The following is a 23,485-nucleotide window of genomic DNA, read 5'->3' as shown; positions in this document are numbered from 1 at the left end:
AGTAAGCCATGTAAGCAGCTTTGGGTAGAGAGTTCCCAAGCAGGAAGTACAGGCATCTTTCTGAAATAAGGGTGAGGTGGACTTCCAGCTGAAGTGTGACCCTTTTCACACACACCTGTGCAAGAATCAGTAGAATGTCTTTCCTCTGCTGAAAGCAGCTTTTCAGTTTAATTAGGTAGACTCCAAATGCAGAACACTTGGCTTCTCTATTGAGCATATGTGGGTGAGATTGTATTTAGATCAAAGTAATTTAGTAGTCAGAGTAGTCAAAAGACTACTCTGTCTAATAATATTCTTTTACATTGCCACCAGCACTACAGGGCTTGTTGTTGGAATTAAACACCAATCTTACTGTTTAAAATCACCTTAGCTTTTGGGTATGATCTCTTAAATGAAGAAAGTAGAGAAAGTAGTGACTTGTGCCCTTCACTATACTTGGGGGAATCAGGGAAAACCTTACAGGGGAGTCAATCAAACTACACAGTACCATGCACTCACTCATGTCCGGGTGAGTGAAGATCAGTGTATTTCAAGAATCAAGTCGAGAGCTAGCATTTGTTGAGCATTCTGTTTGAGCTTCTGCGCACTGCAGACTTTATATATGTTACTGTTTTCCATTAGCTTTTTCTTTAAATTGAAGTATAGTTGATTTACAATGTTGTGTTAGTTTCTGGTGGATAGCAAAGTGATTAAGATATACATATATATATTTCATATTCTTTTTCATTATGGTTTATTATAAGATATTATAGTTCCCTGTGCTATACAGTAGGACCTTGTTTATTTTATATACAGTAGCATAGATCTGTTAATCCCAAACTCTTAATTTATCCCTCCCCCACCTCCTTTCCCCTTTGGTAACCATAAATTTGTTTTCTATGTCTCCGTTAGCTTTTAAAGTAATCTTAGCTTTTAAAGTAATCTTAGCTTTTAAAGTAATCCTATGAGATGAGAACAGTATTTTGTAATATTTTTCAATCAGGATACTTTTGGATGCTGGTGAAAGAATACCCTACCAAAACGGTGTGAACAATAGGACATATATTGAGGACCTCCTGAAAGGAGGGTGACTCCAGTGTTTTTCCTAGCTGGACGGTGTTCCTAGCAACCTTAAATCTTTTTCTCCTCCTATTCTGACATCCTGAGCAGGTTGGTTTGTCTTCTGAGGCCAGCTCTCTTCACTGTGCTGAGATGGCTTCCACTACATTTTCAAAATTATAGGCTGATTTCAGTTTCACTAGAGGCACAGTGAAGTGCCCATATACCTCTTCTTAATGTTACAGAAAAGCTGCCCGCAGCAGAATTCACCTTCACAACTCACTGTGCCTTCCCTATTAGTAAGTAGCAAGGCCAGCAGAACTGCTGAAATTGGCTAATTTGTTTTCTTGTGAGGCCATGGCACAGCCCTGCCTCTCTGAAGAACATGGTCACCAGACCCCAGACAAAAGATCTGACTCAGTTAACAAGGATGAAGGGTGAATGATTATTGAGTGGGCAGTCAACAGAGTCTGCCGCTATATTATTTCCATCCTGTACATGAAGATATCAAGGCTCAAAAAAGTCAAAATTATCGAGATCACACAACTTTGAGTTGAACTATGTTTCCATGCATTCTCTTTTCAGAAAAACAAACACAAAGTATACACAAATGAAAAGCTTGTTTTTGTTGATAGTCATGATCTACGTAGATTAGAGAAAGAGTCCTGGAAGAAAATACAAAATGGCTGCTGTGAGACTAAGCAAAAAATCACCTTCTAAACAAATGATTCCAGAAGAAATTACAACAGGTCCTAGTAAGCAATTATACCAGGTCCTGGTAAGCATTAAGAATGGCATTTAGTTTAGACAACCAGTGCTACATTTCTGCATTGTAATTTTATATATATTTAATTGTATTGAGTGCTGCTGGCTGGTCATTAAAATCAATTTGATCTAAAGAAAATCCACCCTGGACTAAGAAATGAGCTAGAGAGGTCAAGAGTTCTGAGTATGGTGTCTTTCAGACTTGAAACTGTGTTTTCTCTAGAAAGCTATGCATTTTGTTGATGATGGTGTGTGTAAGGGAAGAAAGAATAATCTCTGACATTTCTAATTATGAGTTATTTTGAAAGTAGGTTTTCACTTTCCAACTCCAGAGTCAACATGCATTTCGATTATTATTGCATTTGCTTCATGGTTTCTTCACTTCCCGTATGATATTTCATTTCAGAGGTTGGGTTTGTAAGACAACAGTAGTGAAAAGAGAAATTGCAGTGGAGCTGCTGTCATCACAGTGTTTTGACGGCTTGCCTCTAGGTGTATTTCTGTGCATTTTCATTGTAACAAGTTAGTGTTAATGGTAGGAATATCTTCTCTGTAATAACTGATTGAGTGCTTCCTACTCTTCTATTTGCATTTTTAAACAGGAAAGTAAATGTTAATTTCTAGGCTTTTCCAACAGAGCTGTGTTTAAGAAGGGTATTTATCTGATCTGCCCAGAGCCATATGAGAAAAATTGTGAAAAAATTTAAACACAAAAAATAAATTAACTGTCATTTTAGAGTCTTTGATGGAGAATTGAATTGATCCTTCGAGATTTCTTAAAGTTTATGAATTATGATTGTGTTTAGAGACCATTACTGTATATAAGCATTAATTTCACTGATAGTTTTATTATGACTTTTTCCTTTGGGGGCAGAAACCTGATATCAAGCAGTCCCAAGATTTTCTTTTAACTAAGCTAACAAAAAATTTGAGTAAAAAAAAGTGAAAATTGCTAAGAAAAAAGATTTTTATTATGTTTTAAAATAATCCCAAAATACTATAGTGTAGAAAATAATATTCTAAGACTTAATTCATAGAAGATCATAGTAGTTAAAGAATATTGGTTTGGAATCAGAATATCTTGGACAAGTTCCTTATACTATTTGTGCCTCTGTTTCCTTATCTATAAATTGGGATATAATGACAATACCTACTTTACAAAATTGTCAGGAGAAGATTATGTAATGTGTATAAAACATTTATTTAACATAGTGCCTGACAAATAGTAATTAACTATTCAGAATTGTGGCTATTATTAGTGTAATTATTATTGTTACCACAAAGATGGAGGCAGGTATCTTTTATTCTAGCTTTGGGGTTCTTAGCAGGTTTTAGCAGAAACAATTATGATCCAGTAAGAGCCACAGGTGCTCAGAACTTAAAGAATCACCCAAGGAAGCCTTCTTCCCTGGCATAGTCAGATGTTAGTGTTTTGACTTTAAGTGGTAGTCTCAAGCTTGTGTTATTTGTTCACCAGTGCATGTGCTTAGTTATAAATATTTCCAGTTTTCCTTCCCAACTTATGATAGACTTACACATCTCTGTCTCCTTTAGTTCAATGTAGTCATGTGTCTTGCACTGGTCAGTGAAACGTGAGCAGAAGTGATGTTTGTTACCTCTAGGAAAAAGCTTAGAAGAACCAGGATGTAAGTACATTCCTTGGCAATTGACAGTGGTAGAAGCACAAAAACAGTGGCTGAGCCCTTAGGCCTGGTTCTTAGAATAAAGACAACAGAAATGGTCTCTCCACTGACCTACAATGAACATGTAGAGAGAGAAGAAATGAGTTTTTCTTCCTTAAAGGATTTGGGGGTTGTTAGTTATGACAGTATAACCTAGCCTGTCCTAACCAGTACACTCTGGTTATCCCTTCAAACTCTAGAGAAAAAAATATTATTGGCAACAATACATAAAATATGTCGCACTTTGGAGAAATTAATTTTTAATGACTATTTTGTGTGTCTGTCTGTCTGTCTGTGGTAAATTATACCCTAAGTAAGCCTTAGGATACTTCACATTTTAATTTAAATAGATTTGTATAAAATTTATTTAAGTCTCTTTTAAAATAGGGTTTATTTCCATTTCAAACAGAGGAAAATCAGTATACCAAGATTACCGACATCTGTTTTTCCTTGAAGAGAGTCACCTGTGATGTCCAAGTCAGGACTGTGAATTCTGGACCCGATGTGATCACTGGGTCATGGTTCCTCTGACTTAAAGCTCATCCAGAATGGTGCTTTGTGACACAGAGGATCTTCTGAGAGAAGCTAAGGGACTAAACCATGCCTGTGGCCTTTGTCTCCAGTAGGAAAATAGTCTTCCCTAAGTTCTATTGCAATGTTCAGTTATAAACAATGGTGCTAAGGACATAGAGGGTCTTAAATAACACGTATTGATAAATGGATGGAAGTGGTCTACAGTTCTTCCAAATATTGGACTCTCTCATATTCGCTTTTTAAAAATGAACCTTTGTTTTAGACCTTGGTTTAAAAACGTCTTGGTACTAAGACTTACATTTACCCTAGAATCAAGTTATATTGTTATGATTAGACAGTGTTAAGGAAAAGAAAATTCATTTTAATAAAAAAGACATTTATTCTTTTAAAGCATTTTACTTGTACACACAGATGCAGGCTATTTTATTGGATATTTTTTACTACTGATTTTTTCATATGATTATTACATTTGGGTCTCTAAAACTGCATTATGAAATACCTTAATTATTTAAATTAGGAACAGATTCATTATCTCCAGTGTACAAACTCAAATTAATTTCATTATTAACCCGAATTTTAAATTGATTAATCTTGGAGTGTTTAAGGAACCAAGAGGGATTTTTTTCATCCTTAAAGAAAAGGACATATTGATTTGATGACTCTCTCTCCATCACATCAGTTATGCTACAAAGAGCAAGAAATTTGTAAGAAACTTTGGATAGATTTTATAAACCAGCCAGAAACCTGTTTGTCTGGGGCTTCTAGGGGAACAATCTGTGAGTCATTTTAAAAAACAAACACACTCATAATCACAGCGCATGTTGTTACCATGGTTATCAGGCCTGTGGAGTTGGGTTGCTTATGTTCCTGTAAAGGGAAGAGGGGGAGAGAAACTGAGAATTCTGAGCTTTGACTATCAGCTTCAATTTGACTGTTGCGAGAGAGAGGGTGTAAGGGTTTCTCGAGAACATGCTGGCTCAGTCATCCTGAGAGGGAAGTGAAGAAACTCTGGCATCCTCCCTTTGTTACTGAATACAAGTTAATCATATTAGTGTTAGGTGTTGTGATTCACAGGGGAGAAAAGGACCGTTGGGCATACTCTTGGGAAGATGGGGGAAATAGGTCCCTGATCTGCTATATAATTACATGCAAGTCTCCAAGGTCTACCAGGGAAGTGTCTGATGTGCAGCTGCACAGGGCTTTAACGAGCCTCTAAAAGGTGCCAAATGCCACTGGCATAATATTATTACAGATTTAAAGGATCCTTAGTGCATTATTCTGATACAGTTAGAGATGGGTTTTAGTGAGGCCATTGTTTCAGATCCGGTCCCCAAGTAGACCAGGTCTCTTTTCTCTATTTTATGGAGGGAATATGTCTCCTTTGTCTTGTACAGTCATCTTATAATATAGGCCTCTGGGTCACAAAGGTGACCAAGGAGGTTATGTGAACTCTGCCAAAACTGTTATTCCTCCAGGGGAAAGTAAAATTAATATGCATGGGTTTTTGTTTTTGATGGACAGTCAACAAAGTGGGATTACTGAGGAATGATTCATCATGATTCTATATGGAGAACAAACAACACCCTTAAATTAAAGGTATAAGTTGGTACACATACAATACTGGTTTTCAAGAATATTTTAAAATTTAAGAAGCTTCAGCATCCTCTTAAATGGAAAAGTATAATACATTGACCTAGAGGTTTGTTTTTTTTTAACCTGAGTTCCATCCCTGGGTTGGGAAGATCCCCTGGAGGAGGGCATGGCACCCCACTCCGGTGTTCTTGCCTGGAGAATCCCCTTGGACAAAGGAGCCTGGCGGGCTACAGTCCATGGGGTCTCAAAGAGTCGGACACGACTGAGCGACTAAGCGCAGTACAGAGGTTTTTTAGAGTATTCCTTATGCAGACTTTATTTCTATAACTTTTCTTTATTAAAACTATTTTTTTAAAAGCTTGAAATGAAGTGCCATGGGGTGTAATTAAAGGGTGATTCAAATGCAGGGAGTTTGTGTATGATTTTGCCCTGGCATATGGTGTAATAACTATTTCTCAAAACTAGATTTCATTTCTCTTTTCATATATAGGAAGAAGGCACATGCTATCCAAACTTCATTCTATACTGTCTTAATTTTTTTTTAAGATTAGTAAACAATGCTTGAACGTTTTTTCTGATGATGAATGTAATTCATTGAACATTCCAAAAATACTTAAAGTGTAAAAAGTAACCTAAGACTGACCCTTTCCATTAATCAGGTTGTTGGTTGAACTACATGTGACAGAGATCTGATTTCACAGTGACTGACAAAAGCTAGAAGTTATTTGTCTTTCACATAACAGTCCAGAAGTGTGTGGTCCAGGGCTGGTAAGGTAACGCTCCTTGACAAGATTGCCCAGGGACCCAGGTTCGTTCTGTCATACTGTTAGATCATTCCTATCATGTTTCCCTTGCTTTGTGGTCTAAAGTGGCTTCTTGCCATAAAAACCTCTCTGTAACCAGTAGGAAGGAAGGAAGCGGGAAAGGGGAGGGCATGACCCAGAAGTTGCAGGGATCACTTTTGCAGCCTTCCCCTTGAACTTTGTCACATGACCGCATACCTAGTCACAAGGGAAGGTGGGAAAAGCACTTATTGTTGACTTAAATGTGTCTAGCTTCGAATGGAGGAAAGCAGATATTGAGTCATATCTAGCAATTTCTAGTACTTACATTTTCTGGGCATAAAGGACAATACACTGTTAACATTTTGATGTGATCCTTCCAATCTTTTTCTAGAAAAATATGTATCAGAAAGATGTTATGTATAATATTTACTAGGAAATAGTATATATGTTGTACTAGGAGAATATTACATATGAAAAATATTAAAGAAAATATTAGAGAATGTATGTATAATGTAAATATTAGAAAATTAGCTGAGTTCATACTATATATATAATTTTGTATTCTTTTCACATAAGTTTATTTCATGTGTATTTTCCTCAGCATTTAAATCTTTTGTATTTGTCCTTTCCAAGTTCCACTGTGTGTAGTTTTTTTGTTTTACATAATAGGTTGTATTATTAATATTTAGGCTATTTCTAACACCTTGGTAATAATTATTTGTGTATATTTAGCATTTGGGGGAATCACATCAAGAAGTGACCTCACTAAGACAATGGCTGAGGACATATTTGAGATCTTGATATAGTGCCCAACTACCTTCCAGAGAGATTGTACCAGTTTATGCTCCCCCAATAGGGTATGGGCTTCCCTTGTGGCTCAGCTGGTAAAGAATCTGCCTGCAATGTGGGAAGATCCTCTGCAGGGGAGAAAGGCTACCCACTCCAGTATTCTGGCCTAGAGAATTCCATGGACTGTATAGTCCTTGGGGTCACAAAGAGTCGGACACGTCTGAGTGACTTTCACTTCGCAGTGGCGTATGAGAGTGCTACACTCAGAGCTCCCTTCAAGGCTAATTTTGCAAGTCCCACTTATCATTGTTGTCCCTAGGGTTTATTCTCTGGAAATAGGTTGTTTTTTTGCCCTTGGCTTGTTTTTGTTTCCTTTGCTGTTATTAATCATGAAATAATAGTTTTCTGATAACATTGGCTCATTTAAAAACATATGGTCCCTTATAGTCATCTGGGAATATGAGCACTTGGGCTGAGATTTTAGCACACATGTCAGTCTCAAACAGTGGGCAATCTCTAGAGACATTGATGTTCATTTGGTCTTAGGACCCAACGTGAAAGTGATTTCCACCCTCAGTCATAATACTCTAGATGCCAAATACCTCTTAATTCTGAGACATAACAAAATAGGAATGATAGAACATACCTTGAGCCTTAGGTAGTTCCCTTTGAGCTGACTGCTCGATATCTTTTCAGAAGCTCCTCTACATGGGAGCTTCCTCTGATATGAACCCACTCGCACTTGGCAAAACTAGGCCAACTCTGCTGAACATCTTCAAAGGTCATTAGTAGCTAGGGGTATAGGTATTTCTACCTCTTTATTTATTCTTATTTTGGCTGTGCTGGGTCTTCATTGCTGTGCATGGGCTTTCTCTAGTTGCCTTGAGTGGGCTCCTCACCCCGGGGGCTTCTCTTGTTGCAGAGCACAGGCTCTAGGTGTGTGGGCTCAGTAGTGTGGTTCCGGGTCTCTCGAGCACAGGGTTAGTTGCCATGCAGCATGTGGGATCTTCCTGGACCAGGGATCATACCAGCATTCCCTGTGTTAGAAGGCAGATTCTTAATCACTGGACCACTAGGGAAGTCCGTGTTTCTACCTCTAAATAGCCTTTTGCTTTGGATGCTAAAGATGTTTTTTAACCGTAAACTTATTTAGTCTACCCTCTCAGAGGGCTAGATGCACACAATGGAGCCCCACCTCTGTCCCTAATACCTGACAAAACAGCACATCTGCACTTTGGTCCTGCTGGGAGCTAATCGAGTTAGTTCAGGAGGAAAGTGTGTTTCCTGTCACCTGTACACAGCCTCTCACCAAGAACTCTGCTTGCCCTAGGTTTCCCAGGGTGACTTTCATGTTTCCTTGTAGGCTGGGGATGTTCACAAAGAAAGGGAGTCATATTTTCACAAATCTGTTTCTTCAAAGAAAAAGAGTTAACAAAATGTTTCTTGGCTCAGAAATGTAAACCTGTGACCCCCCTGCCCTTCAAACTATTTAGCCATCACCACCAAACTGTTTACAGAAACATTTATTTGCTTGTTCAGCTTTTATGTATCATGTTGTCTCCTTTTTTTTAATAAAACACTTTTCCTCTCTGTTTTCTCAACAGCCAGATCTGCCAGTGAGCCTCAGGCTTTGGAAATTGAAGAGGTAAGAATTCTGAAACATCTTCTAGGATCTTAAATCTAACCAGAACTTTAAGAGGAAAAAAAGCATCTTAAGTAAACCTATAGGTGAAAGCATTTAACATGAAATGTTGATCAAGAAGAAACATTTATAGTCTTTAGCAATGTTGATTGCTGAAGGGGATTTAAAGGGGAAAGAAAAGACTCTCTTTAATAATTGTTAAAGATCAGATTTCTCACCAGAAACCACTGCCCTCCTCCCCCCTTCGCCCCCCACTTTTTTCTAAAAACCTGAATTTGGAGACCCTTTGAGATGACTGCCTTAACAAAATGTATCCCTATGGCACCAAACATGATTAACTGGTGGCACCCATGGAGGATAATGAAAGACAGATGTCAAGAGTAAATTAGACTGGAGAAGGATAGGGAAAACCCTGTTTTTAACTGGTTTTGATGTTACAAGGGCTTTTCCAGCAGCAACAACAGTAACAATAAAAGATCAGTTTAATACTGGTGGGGTTTCTTGAAGAAACTGACTTGGCTTTTGAGACTGACGGAAGTCATTTGAATCTAGCTATAGACTTGAAAAAAGTGAAAGTTGCTCAGTTGTGTCTGTCTGTTTGCGACCCCATGGATACATCCATGGAATTCTCCAGGCCAGGATACTGGAGTAGATAGCCTTTCATTTCTCCAGGGGATCTTCCCAACCCAGGGATTGAACCCAAGTCTCCCACTTTGCAGGCAGATTCTTTACCAGCTGAGCCACAGGGGAAGCCCTAAGGTCACCATATTGCTGAGGCAGGTGGTAATGTATTCGCCCTCTCCAACCAAGAGACATAATTCCACCTTTTGTCCTGATGTGGAGTTCCCCCCCTATTTTAAAATTTAACTTCCTTTTGATAAATTTCAAGCATGTACCCAAATAGAGAGGATAGTATAATGAACCTCTATATCCCTGTCACTCAGTTTTCGTAGTAATTGACTCATGACCAGTATTGTTTCTTTGTACCCCTATCGGCTTCTCTTCTTTCCCCATTGGATCATATGGCAATGGCTTAAATATGCTGTTGGATTTTTTATTGTTTATTGACATAACTATTAGTGGCTACAACAAAATGCAAATAAAAAAATAAAACCTACTTTTAACCTTAGTTTACTGAAGGTAGCCATTCATCCCTTTACTCATTCAGCCAATATTTAGTATTTACTAGTGTCAGAACCTTCTTAGGGGAAGAAGTTGAGAGAAACCTCATGCAACGGAGACCAGTATATATCTTGTGTTGGGAATGATGGGCTGGATATGTAAGAACTGATGGAGTTGCTGGTTAGAGAGGAAGGAGCAGAGGACATCTAGAAAAACTGCCAAGTTTCTCTTTTGGGAGATTCAGTGGCAATGATAACTGGGCTACAGATACAGGAAGAGAGGAACAGATTCAAATCTGTGGAGTGGCCACATCCAGATGGGTGTGTCCAGTAGACCGCTCGTGGATGGTACAGAACAGTGGTTCTCAGTCCTGGGTACACCTCAGAATCTTCAGGGATGTGTTTGAAAGTACTGACCAGTTGAATCAGAATCCCTTGGGGTAGGGGTCTGAATATCTGTAGCTTTTAAGAGCTCCCGGGTGATTATAATGTGTAGTCAGGATGGAGGATTTCTGGTCTAGAGATTATTAGAAGGAAGGTGTACGTGTGTTTTGTGCTTTTAAGATCATGCAAAGCTTTTGCTACCCCATAATGAGATTTTGTTTGAAGTATTTAATATCTTCAGGTGAGCCATCCCTACTTTGTACCAAATACTATTAATAATGAAGATTTTTAAAACAAATACTTCATGTTCTCTATCTGATTTGGTGTTGATTTCTTTCATACTAATGAATGTACTTAAATGTTTCAAAGTAATTCAAGTGGATTTCTCAATGGGAGTTGCTGTCCTGTTGAATGGGGCAATTCATTGTATTCCTTGGTATCCTGCCCTTGGCTCACAAAAGGCCAGTGGCCTCTTCCAGCAATCTGGTATCCAGAGTGCCCTAAGGATACATTGAGGACTGCTGTGTCTTTACACACCTTTAAAGAAGTTATTTGTCATTTTCACTCTTCTGTACAAGCACTTTTGCTTCATACAAAATTACTGGTTTCAGTTATGCAAAGAAACTCCTTATATAAGTGGTCTCTGTGCTAACAAACTAAAGAAAGAAACTAAACAGACATAAAAAAATATTGTTTTGCACTGTTGGAGGGATTTTGAGCATATTTGTTCTAGTACCAAATCTAATTTTTATGTCTGTACAGAGATGCAAATTAAGCAGTAGGTAAGAAATGGTCAAATATTGAGATTTAAAGCAAAATACTGCTAAAGTGTTACACAAATTGAACAGCAGTGATGAAGATGTATTCATTTCTTGTTTGCTGCTATAACAAGTTATCACAAACTTTGTGGATTAAAATAGTACAAATATATTATCTTACAGTTCTGCAGGTTAGGTTCTATAGAGATCTCACTGGTCTAAAGAACTGTGTTCCTTTCTGGTGGAAAGGAGAGAAAGAATTCTGGAGAGAATTCTAGAGTCCTCCTTCCTCCTTTTTCAAAGCCAACAACCTTGTATCTCCATGTGTCTTTCACCCATAGTCGTTCCTCTGAACTGAGCCAGTAGGTGTTCTTTGACTTTAAGGACCCATGTAATAAGATTTGGCATATCTAGGTGATTCAAGATACTCTCCCCATCCCACGGTCCTTAATTTAATCATATCTTCAAAGTCCCTCTGTCCATGTAAGGTTATATACTCACAGGTTCCGGGAATTAGGGCATGGACCTATTTGAGGGCTATTATTCTGCCTGCATGCATGCTCGGTTGTGTCTGACTCTTTGTGACCCCATGGACTGTAGCCCACCGGGCTCCTCTGTTCATGGGATTCTCCAGGCAAGAATACTGGAATAGGTTGCCATGCTTTCCTCCAGGGAATCTTCCCTATCCAGGGATCGAACCCACATCTCCCATGTCTCCTGCATTGCAGGTAGATTTTTTACTGCTGAGCCACTGGGGGATGCCCATTATTCTGCCTACTACAGAGTAAAAAAAAAAAAAATGAATTGTTCAGAAAGGTAGAAATGCTTCAGGTAACAGAGATCGAATTATCTTACATTTCATTGTATAGGGTTGAGAAGGTTTAGGGTTCCCGAGTTGATTAAGTGAGTTCTTGTCTTGACTCTGCAAATCCTGTTTTGCGGATACGGGCACTAAAGGCTTTTAGTTTTCTTGGAGTATTTGGCATTGGATCAAGTGGACAGGTTGAAGTCCAGTGGCTCCTCCCTTGGCCAGACTTTCTGGTGCTGTGGGTGTGGCCTCTGAGGACTGTGCTGCTTTTGGCATTTCTCCAGTTCTGGAGAGTTTGCCTGCAGTGTGCAAGTTCCAAGGTCTTTGAATAGCACCAAAGAAATGTGAGATTTTTATATTATGCTGTTATGTCTGCCTGTCACATTATGCTATATTTATTAGGCTCTAACCTGTGGAAATTGGAGGAAAAATAATAATATTCTAGAACTTTACTGTAGTGGTATTTATCCTAGCTAATTTCTAAGTGTGGTTTAATTTCCATACATTAGGTAGGTCAGCCCCACAAAGCATAAAACCATTGCTTGCCTAGTGAATGAAATGGATCACTGGGTTATTTTTTAAAACCATCTCTGCAGTAGGATATAGCCAGAAATTTTTGGTGGAGATTTTAAATGTTGCAGCTAGTTTTGTAACGAGTCCCCTCTCTATCCACTTCTAGACAGGTCAGCAATACAGATCTGAAGGTTAAACTTAGGGCTAGCTGTAGAATAACAAACCATCCTGATTTTGGCCAAGACTGAGGGATTACTGGGGAGTTGGGATCTTTAGTGCTAAAACTACTAGAGTTCTGGGCAATTAGGGACAGTTGAGCCCAAAGATATTTAAGAACAGCTCTTGTAGAAAGTGATTGTTATGCTGATGAATTGTGAAAGTAGAAATTTTGATTGAACAAAATAATGACAGTAACTTCCAGGGTTTGGGTTGAGGATGAGGGTGAAACCTAACTCTTGAAAAATCTGTATCCACATACATATGTTTGCCCCAAGTCATCTTAGAAGAACCAACAACATTTATGAAGTGTTAGATTTCATAGCCCACTCTTTCATTTTCCCAGTGTTACCTGTATACCCCTGCATGATGTCTATAATGTAAGTAAGTGGATGCATCTTGTTGAAGACTCTTATTCAGCTTTTCCTCCCTTCTCCGTAACGCCTTGCCATGTCCTCACCCACAGCGAAGTCAGACTGAGAAATCAGGAATACTAAAGACACTAAAGCCTCATTGATTATATTTCTCTGACATTTATTTGGAGATTTTTATTCTCTAAGCCACTGATTCAAAGAGATTGTAAGTGTACTTAAAAGAGCAATTCATTAGCTTCCCCAGAATAGAATTTGACTTTTAGGAGCTTTTTTAAAAATGTGTTTGTTTCCTATCTTCTAAATGGTTCTAGCTGGTAGGTACAAGGAATTCTTTTTTTTTCTTTTTCTTCAAAAAAAAAAAGATTGAGCACTGTCTGTCGTAGAAGTAAGATCTGGGTTTCTGATGAGAATACAGCTTGAATAGATTGTGAGTTAACTCTGATATTCTTGTCAATCCCTTTTTGGGGTTCCTTCCTTCTAGGACTCTCAATCCTGGTTTCATTTTGTTAAGACTAACTTCTTTTCGTTTTTGAATCTCAGCTGGGTTGTTTCGTGAATCAAACAAACTCTAGAAGAAATGAAAGGAGATGAAATCCTTATGCTGTTGATTAAACTCAGCTTCTTTTATTCCTTTCCAAAGAGAAATTACAGAGTCAATGTAAATAGGCGATCCAAATGACTCAAACTACCCTGCATGCAGGGTTTCTTTGGGAGTAATAGGAATGTTTTGGAACTAAATAGAGATGATAGATATTCAACGTCTTAAATGTACTAAATGCCATTGAATTGTACACTTTAAAGTGGTCCATGATTAATTTCATGTTTTCTGAAATTTTACCTCAAAATAAAAATGTTGAACTTCAAGAGGAAGGGGAAAAAAAAGACTGTTTCTCCCTATTCAAATTCTGGAGGAAATCTCATCCATTTTAATACACTCATGTTTTTAGATTTATAAACCAAAATTGTTGTCCTGTCCTATGCCATTACTGGGAGAAGATATTTGGACTTAAAAGTGTCTGCCAGCAGAGCCAGTCAGGAAATTCAGAGTTAAGACACTAGTTGTTTATTATTAAGATACATATTTTTGTTGCTTAATTATAAACAGCCTATAATTTACAAAGCTGATTGCAATAAAAATGTTTTTTAAGTTTAACAATTTAAAACACTGGACTTTTTCCACTTCTCATGGGATAGAAGTTATATCAACTAAGTTGGAAACTTTTTTGATAACCTGTAGTAGCGGTCTGCAATTGGGTATGACAAAACAGAAAGAGTCCAGATGTTGCAACTTTAATGAAATGTGAGCATGGTAACAAATTTCATATATAGAAATGTCTTTTATTAAAACATCTCCTTAGATATTCCCAAGTGCTGGCAGCTGATCAAAGTGCTACAGGCACTTATTTTAAGGGATGTCTACATAGGGGTAAAATGGTAAAACTTTAAGGTTTTTAATTCCTTCTAGATTTAGAGACAACTTTTTTGACCTTTTGCAGAAATGTAACTAGGCAACCAGTATAGCACTTAGCTGGTGCGCAGCATCCAAGCTTTGTAGCTGTTGCATCATTTTTTTAAATGCTATTTAAATCTGTCTTTTAGTTTTGGCATATGCTGCCATGTAACCTTTAATTCCTTAGAAATATCATACAAACCTAAGATAGCATGGTTCCTAGAAGCCTAGCATCCTCTGAGGTTAATAAACAGCAGTAACAGAGTAGAGAGGTAGCCGAATGTACTGTTTTATAATTGGACATTAAGAAGGTAGTTTTTAGTTTTGGTGTGTAAAGGTGTAAGAATTTAAAACCATATCCTCAGCAGGTGGTTATGAGCATTCCTCACAATATGATGAATGGAAAATATACTTTCATAGAGATTAGAGCTGGCTTTTAGTCTAGTGAAGTGGACTTGACTTCGCTGGATAGGTGGTAACTAGAAATACTTAGTTTGATCAATAAGCAGGAAATATTGAAAGCTTCTTAAGTGTCACATGCTATATTAGATGTATACTATGTTCATTTTCTGTAGTAACCTTGTAATTTTTCAATGTTTTTTTTATTATGAAAGGAATACGTATGTAAGGTTTTTAAAATTTTGAGTAGTAAACACAGGAATAAGTAAAAAAGAGTTCTTTCCAAACACCAACTTATAGCCCACTCCTTGGAGATAACCACTCTTAATAGTGGTCTTGTGTGTCTTCCAAAAATTTTCCATCTCTTGGTTAATCTGTACTGAGAAGGTACGATGAGTGCCATTAAACCATCTGTTTGTAAACTTTTCTTCAGGACTAAATCTTTTCAAGACACCATTTGATGCTTTTTAAAGAGTAAAAATGTCAGAACCAATGTGATGCTAACAGAGGGCTGGTGGTAGGGAGAATGATGACTGAAGACTGTTACTGTGTAATTTTAGCTTCTGTAAGATTTACATACAGAATGCAAGTAATAAACCTTAAGGTAGTTCCTTATCATTTTCAAAGTCATCTGGAGTATGTTGTCACCCTTTATCCTTTTGATGACCCTGTGATGCAGAAATTGTTTACCTTGCTTTGCAAAAGAGGAAGCTGTGGTTCCCAGAGGTTAGGTAACTTGCCCATGAACACAGATGACGAGTGACAGGAACGGGACAAGAATCTGAGGTCTTTTCCAAGTCTTGAACCAGACTGCACTGGCAACTGTGAGGAAGAAAGAAACTCTGTAGGGCCCCTGTAGTGAGAGGCCAGACGCGAAGGAGAGGATGTTAGGCTTACAGTCTGAAGATCCAATTGTGAAGTCATCCTGATTCTGCTCCTTGGGGAAGACGCAGTCCATACGCCCTGCTCACAGTTCCCTAACTCGCTGTGTCTGTTCCTGTTTTGTTTGTTTGGGGAGTACTGGCCAGAGGAGTTGGTTCAAAGGGTGGGCCTGCAACCCAGCAAGGGTCAATAGAGTCTTTCTTTGAAATTTTTCAACTCAAGTTGAGGGAAGAGAGGTCCCATCCTTTGCTGCCTCAAGGTAGTGAGAATCACTAAGGCGATGTTTCAGTCTCCTGAGAGAGTAAAGTCTGATGCACAGAGTGGAAGCAAAAGAGAGAAAGACAGAGAGATAAAGGGAAGGAAAGAGAGCCCAGTGAGAATTGGAGTCCATCCATCCAGTTGAAGTGAGCCAGTATAGTCCCATTTTTTTATCTAACCTAATTCAAGTTGCTACTGAAAGAATCCTATTATCTTGGGGCCTTAGTTTCCTCATCTGTAAAATGGGGGTTTTAATATTTTCTCTGAAATACTGCAAAGGTGAGTTGAGATAATGAATAAGAAAGTTCTTTGTAAATTTTAAAGTCCTATACAAATGCAAGATAGTATTATTCATTGATATGTCGTATTGAGCTAGGGAAAAGTTGAAAGAATGAAGCTACCACTCATTTAAAAAATAAGAGTTGAGAGCTTTGTAAGAACCATCTGATGTTATATAGAAGTTAATGAAAGCTGCCAGAATTCCCAGATTTTCTTTTGGTATCCCTTTTCAAATACTCTTTAAGTTCTAATAAATACCCATCGTAAATACAGGGGTAGGTCTTTCCTCACTGGCTCAGGTTAATCCAGTGAGTTCCTCTTTTCTATCTTCTGTCCTAATCTATGGTAAATACACACACACTAACACAAACCAAACAAAAATGAACAAAGCATCGTATTAATATTTCAACATTTTATCCTTTTCACTTAAAAGAGCTTTACAGATTTTAAATGATATTTTGACATCATCAAAGAAAATCAACCTTAAAGTAGTTATTCTGTTTAGTTATGACATAGTTGAGGCAGTTCTTGGGATGGGAGGTTAGTTTGGGGCTTAGATAGGGTCAAAATCCATCTTTTACCTTAATAGACTTATATCTTTGATATATAAACTCTAATCAAAGTCTACTTGAGATTATATCTTATGCATGTCACAGGAAGCATCACTTCACCTCTATAGCATTATTTGCTGTATATAATACTGTCTCTCAATGAGAGAAAACAGATGGCACCTCTGAGATCTGTTCTCTTTCCTCGATTTGCTGTTTAGGCAGTTTTTATTGTAACAAATATATCTTTCTTTATATTTGACCATTAAAACAGAAAGAATGGTTTAAAGTCTCAATCTCAGTGGAATGTCATATGTAGGAAGGTTGAAGGCACCATAGAAGTATGATCAGTAAGTGTAAAGCATGACATAGCAAACTGGATATCAAACATCTCTCATATTTTAAAAATCTGAGAGATACATCCACCACCTTCACTGTTCTTACAAATTGAAACTTTTGCCTTACAGAATCGCCAAGGCAGGAAGGGCGAATTGGTGCTGTTTGACCACCCTACTCCACATCTCACCTTGCTGTTATTTATTTTTGTCTGGGCTTGATTTCAACCCCATGAATGTCAGTGTTTTCATATAAATTGAGAACTTGGAATAAGTTCTTCTTCTGAATAAGCATAGTCTTAACCGTCAGCAACTGTCAGTTGCACTGAAAGCAACGACATCCTTAAGTCAATTAATTTTACGAGAGCTTAGTAAAGAGAATATTTATAGGGACATGGACAGAGTCTAGGGAAACCACAAGGGAGGATGGACCTTCTCAGGGCTCCTTTACCCCCCTAGACCTGGAGGGATGAGGGCTAGGAGGAGAGGACCCTCCTGCGTGGAACTGTGGCCTCCAGGAAAGGGGTGTGGCCCTATTATAATGATCCTGCCAGCAGGGGTGCTGGGAAACAAATACCCTGAAATCATTCTCCTCTCTCCTCTTATCTGCTTGTGCTCACTATTGACCAAACTCAACTGGAAGACAATGAACAAGGAAGCCGGCTGCCGAGTCCACAGTTTAGTCTCTTAGGGTGTAGAGCCAGGTAGAACGGAATGGAGATGGGTTTGGAGAGGCAAGTAGAAGGTATTTGCCACAGTTAATCATCATTGTGAAGGTCTTGCATGAAAGAAATAACACCCTCTTCTCCCCCAAATCTAAGCTGTCTTATCAAAAAATTGTTTTAACCAACTTTCACTTTTTCATTAATTGTATTTAATCAGTTTCCTAGTCCATGTTCAAATGGACCCAGATGCGATCGGTAGCATTTGGAGAGACTTTGTTATTTGTGTGGTAAAAACATGATCAGGAGGAGGTAAGGAGGTGATGAAACCACCCTCGTGCTTGTCCTGCTCAGACTTGGGATGGCAACCTCAATTCACAGTTCAAGTTTAGAGGAAGGGGTGGTGAAAAGTAAGTAAACTCCTCAGAGCAACTCTGAATAGTCCACATTCTTGGGCCTCTCATAATCAAAGGAGTGACTTCTGTCCCAGAGAAGTACAGCATCCACCTCTGGTGGGTTGAGTAGGCAGTTTTCGTTTTTGTCCAGCTTGCTTTTAATCTCAGCTGAATTATTTTCACTCCTTTGACCTAGGGACCAGGATTACTTGCCTTGATCTAATCCAGATTAACCACTCTGATCCACTGGGAATGAGTAAATCAATTGAATCGGATAAATCTCCATAATTGGAAAGGTATTTGTGGCAGCATAAAATGATGGGCAAAAGAAAACAAATTTGGAGTACCACCCTAAAACATACAGTTCTGTGGACCAGAAACTCCCTGACTTGGGAAATGCTTGGACCAAGGATCCCAGAACAAAGTTGGGTCTATAACAGAAATAGTGAAAGGCAGTGTGGTGTAATGAAAAGGGCGTGGATTTTGAGACCTCAGCCTGGTACTGACTGTGACCATCTTGGAAAACTTCTGTGCTTTCACATTCTCAAATATCCTTGTGTGTAAAATGAGAGTAATTTAACTTGTTACAGAATTAATCGAAACCGTATCTGTAAACTAAAGGTAGTGTTTTCCACATGCTCACATTTTTTGGTGCATGCTTATTTGCTTCAATTGTGTCCAATTTTTTACAAACTTTTGGACTGTAACCTGCCAGTCTTCTCTGTCCATGGGATTCTCCAGGCAAGAATACTGGAGTGGGTTGCCATGCCCTCCTCCAGAGGATCTTCCCAACCTAGGGATCAAACTCGTGTCTCCTGTGTCTTCTTCACTGCAGGCAGGTTCTTTACCACTGAGCCACTGGGGAAGCCTACTTTTTTTTGGGAGGGGGGTGGTATATTCTGTTTTTAAAAAATAGTCTTTCTTAACAGCTCTGTTGAAATATAATTGACATGCAGTATAACAGATATATGATAAATGATATGTATTTAAAGTTGAAGAATATTGGCTGCATACATCCATGAAAGCATAGCCACCATCAAAACAGTGAACAAATCCATGTAAAAGTTTCTTCATGCTCAGTAACAATCTCTCCTTTCCCTTCCCCATCTTCAGGCAACTAATGATCTGCTTTCTCTCACTCTAGAAGAGTTTGCATTTTACAGAGTTTTATGTAAATGCAGATATATATTATATTTACTTTTGCCTGTCCTCTTTTGCTCAACATAATTACATGGAGATGCATCCATGCTGTATGTATGAATATGTTATTCCTTTTATTACTTAGTAATATTCTAGAATATTGGTATGCCACAATTTATCTGCTCACCTATCAAAGGAGTTCACTCAATTATATTTTAATTCTATTTCCCTTCTTCTTCCCTCAATAATAGTATAAGAAAAAATTTTATATCCCATGTTAAGACTGCTGACATTTCTACTAACATAATCTAGGAGTAACATGATTTATAGGAATGGAGTGTAAAAGCAGGTATCACAGTAGTTGTCTATTAATCCCAGGCTTAGGTTTAGTTCTGAGCTGAAGGCTGGTTCCTTCTGCTTTCTAGACTTTCTTTTGTTCTTTATCATAAATTAGCAACCCAAATGTCCATTAACTGATGAATGGATAAAATTATGGTGTATCTATACAATGGAATATTATTTGCCATAAAAAGGAAGCACTGATTTATACTACAATATGGATGAACCTTGAAATCATTATGCTATGTGAAAGAAATCAGGCACAACAGGCTATGTAATCTATGATTCCATTTGTCGAAATGTCCAGAACAGGAAGATCCTATAGATACAGAAAGTAGTTTCATGGTTGCAAGACCTGGGGTGGGGGAGGGAAAAATGGGGATTGACTGTTTAAAAACTATGGGTTTTCTTTTTTGGGTGAAGAAAATGTTCTGGAATTTGTTGGTGGTGATGGATGCACAATTTTTTAATTTTCTAAAATCACTGACTTTTGTATACTTTCAGTTCAGTTCAGTTCAGTTCAGTCGCTCAGTCGTGTCCGACACTCTGCGACCCCATGAATCGCAGCACGCCAGGCCTCCCTGTCCATCACCAACTCCTGGAGTTTACTCAGACTCATGCCCATCGAGTCAGTGATGCCATCCAGCCATCTCATGCTCTGTCATCCCCTTCTCCTCCTGCCCCCAGTCCCTCCCATCATCAGGGTCTTTTCCAATGAATCAACTCTTTGCATGAGGTGACCAAAATATTGGAGTTTCAGCTTCAGCATCAGTCCTTCCAATGAACACCCAGGGCTGATCTCCTTTAGGATGAACTGGTTGGATCTCCTTGCAGTCCAAGGGACTCTCAAGAGTTTTCTTCAACACCATCGTTCAAAAGCATCAATTTTTCGGCGCTCAGCTTTCCTCACAGTCCAACTCTCAGATTCATACATGATTACTGGAAAAACCATAGCCTTGACCAGATGGACCTTTGTTGGCAAAGTAATGTCTCTGCTTTTTAATATGCTGTCTAGGTTGGTCATAACTTTCCTTCCAAGGAGTAAGCGTCTTTTAATTTCATGGCTGCAGTCACCATCTGCAGTGATTTTGGAGCCCAAAAAAATAAAGTCTGACACTGTTTCCATTGTCTCCCCATCTATTTGCCATGAAGTGATGGGACCAGATGCCATGATCTTAGTTTTCTGAATGTTGAACTTTAAGCCAACTTTTTCACTCTCAAGACTCTTTCACTTTCAAGAGGCTTTTTAGTTCCTCTTCACTTTCTGCCGTAAGGGTGGTGTCATCTGCATATCTGAGGTTATTGATATTTCTCCCAGCAATCTTGATTCCAGCTTGTGCTTCTTCCAGCCCAGCTTTAAAAGGGTAAATTTTTATGTGCATTGTATTTCAGTAAAGCTGATTTTTAAAAAAGCAATCTGTGCAACTTTGCTGAAGGAAATGTATTCAGGCACAGCAATTAATTTAATTTCGCATTTTTCACTTGCTAAAGAGATAACTTAGAGCTGCTTACCTCATTGATCATGCTGTACCTGCATTTCCAGGTCATGAGCATGAGGTGGAACTTTCTAGCATGAGGAAGTAAAAATGTCACATCTGTAAATAAGTCATGTTTGGGGAGGTAGTTCAGTATCATACTGTTTTGGTTTACTTGAGATGGTGAAGGGCCTGGAGCCACTTTGACTTTTGTGTCTTTTCCTTTCCTTTTAAAAATAACATGCTTTCAGATTGTCTCACCACTCTTTCCTCTAGCCTTAGTTAACCAGATACAGGATATCCTGTCGGTAAAACATCTTAGCTAAATCAGATTATTTACCAAACTCCTAACAGCAATAGACAGAACAGAGTGACAAAGTAGACGTCCAAATATTCAAAATAATCCTTGGGAAAGGAAAGAAGCCAGTAGCATAGAATTAGCAGTGATTCAATTAGAGGAACAGCTTTGGTTTCCAGCAGCTGTGGAGGATGGGAATAAGGACAGACTTCCTCCCTTTCTAATTGTCTTCCTTCACCTGGTAAAACACCACCTTATATAGAAGGCTTTTAGCTGCTCCACTGCTGTGAATCAGGACCAACATTGTAATATCTGGAAATAGAGCTTCATCTGGTCTATTCCAAATAAACCAGTGTTTCCTGGGTACTCAAGCTTTGTAGTCGAGAAATGGCATGCTTTCCCCCTGCTTTTGAAAATCTTACTTGCCAAGGCTTGAGTTTTGGTGTCATGTAATTTAAATTAGAAAGTAAATCAAAGGATTACCCCAGGGTGAAAGTAAAACCCATGTAACTCTACCCAGAAATGTTCCCTTTGCTTTTTGCTGTGATTTAACAAAGTTTTCCCAAGGTGATTTGAAAATTTTTATGTCAGTGTGTGTGTTTATCTTGGATTTTCTGATACAGTCTTGCCAGTTTCTGGTGCACTACAAAAAATTGTGTAAGAGAAATTTCCACTTTACCCTGACTCTGGAAGAACATGACTCCCAGGGCTGTTCCTTTTGAGTATTACTCTAAAATATATCTGTTCATTTATATAGTAAACATCTGCAATGCAAAGCATTCCTGTAGGATGATTAAGTGACTTCTCTAGCAATAGGATGGGCTTTGTAGGCATGGGCAAGCATAGCTCTAGATTCTGTGTGCACATGTGTGTGTGAGTGAAACATACCATACATCCTGAAAATATATGGATGTATATACATATACACATTAAAGACTATTAGTGAAACATACATACATTTCCTGACTTTTCTCCCTATCTTTAAAGACTCCTGTTTGCTTCTCCTTCTTCCTGGAAAGCCATAATCTGGATTCTTTTTCTTTTACCTGTCATTCCCCTGCTTTTTCTTAAATTGTTTAGTGTCACCTCTTTTTGAAATGGAATCATACTTTTTCTCTGGCTTAGATTTTTACCCAACATTATATTTTGAGATTAACTAGGTGGATATATGCAGCTGAAGTTCACTCATTTTCCCTGCTATCTAGTATTAATTAGTACATCAGTATTTCCTCCTGTGTATGAAATATCCCCCACTTTTTCTCTTAAACCCATTTGGGACATTTGGGTTGCTTCCAGTTTTTTGCTGTCATGAAAATGCTGCACAGTACACTCTGTACAAGTGTCTTAGTCCTCATCCAGGAGTTTTTCTAGGATGTATACTTTGGAGTTCAGTTGCTAGGTCATACAATATGCAATGCTCAACTTTATTAGGTAATGCCAAGTCATTTGAAAGTGATTACACCGATTCATTCTTCATTAGCAGTGTAAAAGTGTGACTTTTGCTCCACTTGTTAACACTTAATGTTCTCTGAATTTTTGTTTTTATTAGTCTTATTGCAAATTCTGAAACTTGTTTTGCTTAACAAATATTTGGGTGGGTTTTTATTTTGCATTATCTTATTGAAAGAGACAAGAAAATAAATGTGTTTGTTCACTACATTTGAATAAAATTAAGTGGACCATTGCTAGATTCTGCCAATAGATATATTTCCAGGTAATAGCCAGCCTGAGAGTCTTGTTCCTTTCCTGTTTTTTCTTTAAGTTTTTCTTTATTAGATATTTTTGATATGCAAAAATTTCAACAGGTAAAACAGTGCAAAGATGTATGAGGAAGCTAATTTCTCCTTTCCCCTTTTACCCTCCCCCCAGCAGGTTACCAGTGTTAATGCTAGGGTGTATCATTCCACATTTTTTTCATATTCATAAGTATGTAATAGATTTATGTTAGCTTGTGACTAAGATTGGCATTTTATTAGATCAAAAAGAGTTGAATATCAGCAGTTTCATACAGTTCAATCACACA

The 23,485-nt window shown here is 38.2% G+C and overlaps 1 protein-coding gene across 2 annotated transcripts in view; it reads left to right on the top strand.

Annotated features, from left to right (window-relative positions):
* Window positions 1-23,485, top strand: part of GNG2 (G protein subunit gamma 2) — a 186,135-nt gene that overhangs the window by 71,163 nt on the left and 91,487 nt on the right. For both annotated transcript variants that reach the window (XM_061157372.1, XM_061157371.1), the window contains exon 2: window positions 8,791-8,831. The gene's annotated coding sequence lies outside the window, so the exon portion shown is untranslated. The remainder of the gene's footprint in view (window positions 1-8,790; window positions 8,832-23,485) is intronic.

This window comes from Dama dama, chromosome 12 (genome assembly GCF_033118175.1).
Source record: "Dama dama isolate Ldn47 chromosome 12, ASM3311817v1, whole genome shotgun sequence".
NCBI lineage: Eukaryota > Metazoa > Chordata > Mammalia > Artiodactyla > Cervidae > Dama > Dama dama.
The sequence above is the reverse complement of the archived record's forward strand: the minus strand, read 5'-3'. Positions and strand labels throughout refer to the sequence as shown.